The sequence below is a fragment of the Marmota flaviventris genome, chromosome 1 (genome assembly GCF_047511675.1).
Source record: "Marmota flaviventris isolate mMarFla1 chromosome 1, mMarFla1.hap1, whole genome shotgun sequence".
Lineage (NCBI taxonomy): Eukaryota > Metazoa > Chordata > Mammalia > Rodentia > Sciuridae > Marmota > Marmota flaviventris.
This window is the reverse complement of record NC_092498.1, coordinates 141,813,437-141,820,575: the sequence shown is the minus strand read 5'-3', so window position 1 is coordinate 141,820,575 and position 7,139 is coordinate 141,813,437.

Here is a 7,139-nt window from a genome sequence, read left to right as displayed (position 1 = left end):
CACCCAGGGACTTGTCTCCCTGAAGCACTTTCCCTGACTCTGGTGGGTTCAGAACAGGAGCCACGGACTCACGCGTCTGTCTCTGTGTGAGGATCCAGAATCTACCGTACCCAGGCTGTGGGACCTGCATCCAGTGAATTGACCTCTCTGAGCTCTTCATTCCTTTCACCTATAAAATGGGGTCCAGCAAAGCTCCTACCCTATCAGGTTGTCATGAGCGTTAAATGTTAAAACAAAGGCGAGAAGCTCAGCTCCTCCATTCATCCAATAGTTGTTGAGCACCAAGGAAGTGAAAGGCGACCTTCTAGACACACAGGGAAAACTGTCACACGCCTCAGGGAAGATAGACCACAAACAAAGAAGAATTTGAGTGCAAACATAAAAGGTGAAGGAAACTACGTATGCTGGGGTATAGAATAAAGGGGTGATGCTAACAGACGGCATCTAATAAATGCTTCTCAAAATCACGAACCTCCCACCAGAGAAAACAGACACCACCAAACCTTGGGACCCTGGCGAGTGGAGTTGCAGGGCTCCCGGTCCAGCCCTGGCTGAGCTCCCCCGGCTCCTGCTCCCTTGGAACCGACTGTGCCGCCAGCGTCTGCCCCCTCCCCGCAGGGAAAGAGAGAGAGAGAGAGAGAGAGCCCCTTTTCTGACACCTGGAGTAATCCTTGGTGGAATGTATGTGAAAAGATGCAGGAGAAATTCTTAAAATATATTTCGCCCTGACCACAATATATTCCATATGCCTGGAGGCTGCTGGGGGGAGGCAGGGGCGCTCGGTTACCTCTGGTAAATGTTTCTCCCCCACACTGGGGAAATCCTTATCGGGGTTTCTCCTACCTGACAGCTGGAAGGAATTTAGGAGAAAATGCAAAGGGGGAATGGGAACCGCACGCAGGCTCGAGAGTTCCTGCTGCTCAGCTTGGGGAGAAGGACTTGCTGGGAGGGGGTGCCCAGGGGCCCCACCCACAGAGCCTCACTGTGCACCCCAGGGACCTCACTGGCTCCTCTGGGCCTCTGTTTCCCCAGTGATAAGGTGACTGTGGGCAGGGCGGTGAGCTGCAGAGGATCCACTGATGAATCTGATTTTTTTTTCTTCCTGGGGACACGGGAGGAGGTGCCACTGAGCTGTTGGTGGTTGCAACATGGAGCAGATATAAAGTGGCCATGGAAGCCAGTCTCTGGCTGGGAGGGAAACCGTTGAGTGACCCTCCACTCCTCTGCATGCTGGAAGCACCTGGAATAGTTAACTGTGCAGGTCCTAATGCCCAGAGATGGGGACACCTCTGAGAAGTTACAAGCAGAGGTGAGCGGCCATCCTAGTGTCATGACCTCGCTCAGTCCAATCCATCCCCTGCCCCTTGTGGTTTGGGGTGGGATATTCGATATCCCCAAGAGAGAGACATGGTTTGGAAGGAAGAGACCTCACCTACAGGACAAACTTCAGTGCAGAGAGATGGGAGTTCCAGAACCTTCTCTGCTGTTTAATTGCTCTGCAGCGTCTCCTAAGGTGCATCCATTTACTCATATGTAGGTAAAAGCCCAGCACCGTCTCACCCACTTCATTTTTCATGGGGGTTTCACCGAGATGGGCACGTAAAGCCCTCAGCACATGCCAGGCGCAGGGTCAGTACACAGTGGTGTTGACAAAACTAATGATGATGGACAGTGACCCTCTGGGAAATGAGCTCCAGTGATTTAGGGGGGGGGGGGGATTCTCACACTTGAGCATGCAAGCCCAGGTGGGCTCAGGGAAACAGAGCCCCAGAGTTCCTCAGACACAGCGGGGAGCCTCAGAATTTGCATTTGTAGTGCAGTTTTCAGGGATGTTGAGGCTACTGGTGCAGGGACCCATGCTTTGAGGATCACTGTCTTAGTGGGAAACCAAGAATGAGGCTTTGCTCACACAGCAAGTTGGAGATTCCCCACTTCCTTGGGTCCCCTAGCTCTCTGTGGTTCTAAGAACATGGCAGAACACGATACATCAGGAATTTCCATATAAAAACTGAATTTTACAATCATACAAAGCCTTGGAGATCATTCCTCTCCTTTCCTTTCACTTTTGGAGAAATGGATGCTCAGAGAGGGAAAGACATTTGCTCAAGCTCACACAGCAAGTAGGTTGCAAATCTAGTACAAGAAGCAGTTCTGGTTCCCATCTTGTTTTGGAGGAGAAAAAGAGAGAGACCCCCTGAGAGCCCTTCAGGGGTCTCCATCATGGGCTGTGACCACAGAGGTTGGGATCTCAACTCTGTAGTTACCTACTGGTGAACCCAATCTTAGGGGATCCATGAACCAGAAGAATTGACCTGTGATGGTGTGCAGGACTGTGCATCCTACAGAAAACCCAGTGGCTAATAAAGAAAGCAATGTGTCAGCCAAGGAGAGCAGAACCAGCCTCCAGCATGGTATGGACGTGGGGAGCTGGGCACTCCCAAACACAGCTGCAGGGAAGGCCAATGCCAGAGCCTTCCTGAAGGACACGTTGACAACACATTTCAAAAGGGCAGAGCCTTAGCCCACAGATGCCATGTTTGGGAATTTACCCAAGAAAATAATTAGGGTACTCTGCAAAGGTTTAGGTCTGTTTACATCAGCAGTGTTTATGAAAGAGAAATAAATGGGAAGATCTAAATCTCCAGTCATAGTGGATTACTGAATAGAGCTGTTTCACAGTGATTAAAATAATGACGTGTATGTGTAATTATTAATATGAAAGAATCTCAAAATGGGTTGTTAGATTTTTAAATAGCTGGCGATAAGCCTGAAGTCCCCTCCTAGTGACTCATTTTTGGATTGGCATGTAAATATAGATACTAATAAACACACAGACATAGGTGGGTGGATAGAAAGATGGGAAGGTGAAATAAATGGTTAGGTAGATAATAGATAATAAACCAATAATGTGTACAGGAAAAAGTCTGAAGCCATATGTTAAGATTAATCTCTGGCTATCAAAAAAAAATACTTGGGAATAAATCTAACTAAGGAGATTTTTAAAAAAAAAAAAAAAACCTGCCATGAAAATTATAGAATGCTGAAGAAAGAAATTGAAGAAGATGCTAGAAGACGGAAAGACGTCCCATGTTCATGGATGGGGAGAATTAATATTGCCAAAATGGCCAGATACCAAAAGCCATCCATAGATTTAAGGCAATCCCAATCAAAATACCAGGGACATTCTTCAGAGAACTAAAAGAACAAACAGTTCTAAAATTTATGTGAAAGAATGAAAGACCCAGAATAGCCAAAGCAGTCCTCAGCAATAATGGTGATGCTGGAGGCATCGCGACCCCTGACCTCAAATGTGATTACGGAGCTACAGTTCCCCAAACTCTGTGGTGTGGGCACAGAGCAGACAGGAAGACCACTGGGCTAGAACAGAAGACACAGAGTAAATCCACACAGAGCCAGTCGTCTGACTTGACAAAGATGCCAAAAACATACACTGGGGAAAAGACAGCCATTGTAACAACTGGTCCTGGGAAACTGAGTAGCCATCGGGAGAAGGGAAACTAGATCCCTATCTCTTGCCCGGCACAAAAATCCAAAAAGTGGATCCAAGTTGAAGAATTAAACCAGAAACACTGAAACTGCTAGAAGAAAACATAGGAGGATACTCCAATGTATTGGTTCAGGCACTGATTTCCTCCATAAGACCCCTAAAGCTCAAGAAATAAAACTGAGAATTAGTAAGTGGGAAGGCATTGAATCCAAGAGTCTGCAAAGGAAACAAGAATGTGAGGAGAGAGTCTACAGAATAGGGGAAAATCTTTTCCAGCTGCTCCTCCAAAGGGGATTAATATCCAGGATATATAAAGAACCCCCAAAACTTAACACCAAAAGAACGAATAATCCAATTAATAAATGAGCAAAAGATCTAAGTCGACATTTTTCCCAAGAAGGAATGAAAGTGGCCAACAAATATAAGACAAGAAAAATGTTCAGCATTCTTAGCACTCAGGAAAATGCAAATCAGAAGTGCAGAGATTTCATCTCACCCCAGTCAGAATGGTGGTCACCCAGAACTCAGAGAACAATTACTGTCAGTGAGGATGTGGGGGGAAAGGGTACACTTGTACATGGTCGGTGGAAATGCAAATTAGTACAACCACTTGGAATGCAGTATAGAGATTTCTCAAAAGAGGAGCCATCCTAGGACCCAGCTATCCCCCTCCTTGGTGTTAGTGTACAAAATCTAAAATCACAGCGATACATGCATGTCATAGCAGCACAATTCACAACAGCCGAGTTATGGAACCAGCCTGGGTGTCCATCAACAGACGACTGGAGGGAGAAACTGTGTTACCCATACATGGTACCTTCCCAATGGAATTTTGCTCGGCCATAAAGAAGAATAAAATGATGTCATTTGAGGATAAATGGATGGAACTGGAGAACATCATGCTTACTCAAATGAGCCAGACGCAGAAAGTTGGGGGCTTCCTCTCATATGTGGAAGCTAGAGAGGGTGGAGGAGAGGTGTATTTTTTTTAAAGAGGGGTGTTATGGTTTAGATAGGAAGTGTCCCCTGAAAGCTCATGTTGTGAGACAGTGCAAGAACACTCAGGGGTGAAAGGATTGGGCTGGGAGAGCCGTGACCTCGTCAGTGGGTCAATCCTCTGATGTGGAGTAACTGGGTATCAACTGTAGGCAGGCAGGGTGTGGCTGAGGAGGAGGGTCACAGGGGCGTGCCTGTGGGAGTTTGGATTTTGTCCCTAGTGAGTGGAGTGCTCGCTCACTCTCTCTCTCTCTCTCTCTCCTGGCTGCCTTGTCCTGAGCTGCCCATCCACCATGATGCTCTGCCTTACCCTGGGCCCAGAGCTATGGAGTCCACTGACCCTGGAGTGGACCTCTGAAACCATGAAGCCACATAAAGTTCTCTGGTGGATGACATCCACCAGATTATGCTCATGCCAACGTACTGACGGCAGAAGTCAACAGCACGACACCTCCGTTGTAACCAACAGTAAGCCTGGGCGGGCAGTCCTGTCTGGGACTCCATGTAGGATGGGTTGGCGGGCTGCTGGCTGGGGCAGCTGGGTGGCTAAGTTCTGTCCCACTTGAGTCTCATCCTAAGCAGCCAGCCTGGGCACAGAGGGGGAGAGAGAGAGAGAGAGAGAAAGAGAGAGAGAGAAGGAACACAAGGCCTATTGATGAGAGGGTCTGCACTGGAACCTACTCACATCTAGCACATTCTACAGGCCACCCAGCCTCCAGGGGTGAGGAAACAGAGTGGGACTTGTTAGTGAGAGAATCTGCAAAGTCACCCGGCAGAAGGACAGGATGTGATTGGGATATGAGGACTCCCCCCCACACACACAGAAAGCTCCTGTGAGACAAACGTTCAGAAGTCAGGTGATCAGATTATGAGAGTCGCAACCTAATCGGGATTGATCTATTGGATGGGCGAATTATTTATTTATTTATTTGTTTGTTTGTTTGTTTATGGGTACCGGGGACTGAACTCAGGGGCATTCGACCCCTGAGCCCCATCCCCAGCCCTATTTTGTATTTTATTTAGAGACAGGCTCTCACTGAGTGGCTTAGGGCCTCGCCATTGCTGAGGCTGGCTTTGAACTCGTGATTCTCCTGCCTTAGCCTCCTGAGCTGCTGGGATTACAGGCATGAGCCACCATGCTGGGCAGGATGAATAATGTGAGTGGACTATTGGGTGGTCGCTAGGCAGGTGGGGCGTGGCGAGAGGGTGTGCCCTGAGGATGGCTATGTCCTCAGGTTCTCCCTGCTTCCTGGCTGCAGGCCCTTCCACCCCCATGCTGTGCCTCACCTTGGGCCCACAGCATACTTTATCCTACAAATAACGAGGTGATTTGTCACATAAGACGGTCCTACAACAGTTCCAAGGTAGGTGTCCAAGAACAAGGGAGTCGTCTCCGAGACCTCTCACCTCAACCAGGTGGGAGTCAGGGTCAGCAGCCAAGCCGAGGCGGGTGGCTGTGTGGTTAGAGGTTCACTCGAGATGCTCTGACTCCTCCAGGGACCAGGTGGGGACATGAAGACGATGCTCCCAGGCAGCCAGAAGGAACCAAGCAGAAGGCCCCACAGTGTGACGCAAATGGAAGCCCCAGTTCACCAGTGGGGTCAGGAAGGTAGGAAAGAGAAGAGGACAATCAGCAGGACTTATCCGGGAGAAGGAGGGTGGCTTCTGGTCAATCCAGTTTGAAGAAAGGTAAATAGATAGGACAAGACGTCCTAATGACCGTAATCAGACAGTTTGGTGGTTTAAAGAAACCAGAGGGTTTTATTACCCAAGGATAGGTAGGGAAAGCCCTCCCCCAGGGACCACCAACCAACTTCTCCCCCCTCCTCAAAAAACGTCACCAGCCGTGGGTGACAGTGGCAGCCCACATGCCTCCTGAGTCCTGCTCACTCCATGTGCCCATCCTAATGACATGTTAGGCACCTGCTCATGGCCCAGGTTGCAGTGAGGGGCTCCTCTCACTTTGCCTCTTTCCACTGCTGAAATAAGACCCTCCCTTGCCTCCAACAACCTCACAAAGAACTTTGCGGGCCGAGCCCAGGGAATAAAAAGGAGGAAAAGAAGATCCGTTGTAAGATGCATGCAGGTAAGACAACCCTCCAGGGAGTGGAGGCGGTCGGTGGGAAATCCAACACATTGAGTGATCAAATGGTTGAACAGTGGGGGAAAAATGCAGGTTTTGGAGCCTGGACTTGATTTTGTTCACTGCTATAATGGAAATGATTATATTTTTCTAACAGGATAGTTACTAAGAAAGGGGAGATGTATATATACAGCTGTGCATAGTAGGTGCTCAGTAAATAATCAGTACATTGTAGGTGCTCAATAAATGATCATTTCCATACATTCCCTTTCTCTCATAGGAGCTGAGCTGTGATCATACTTTCAGTGAAGAAATCCTCTGAGGCCAAAGTCCAAGAATGGGGAGTCAGAGCTTTTAGGATTTATGTGGGGCAAGAGGACTGACCTTTCCCAGGCAAGAATACCAACCCATGCATCTTTTCTTCCATTTGCAGGGATTCCCTCAGCTCCTGGAGTAATAGAAGAAACACATGGAGCTTATGTGGAGAGCACACTTCCTCTTGGAATGAAAACAAAAACATAACTTATGGCTTTGGTTTTCCAACATCTCATT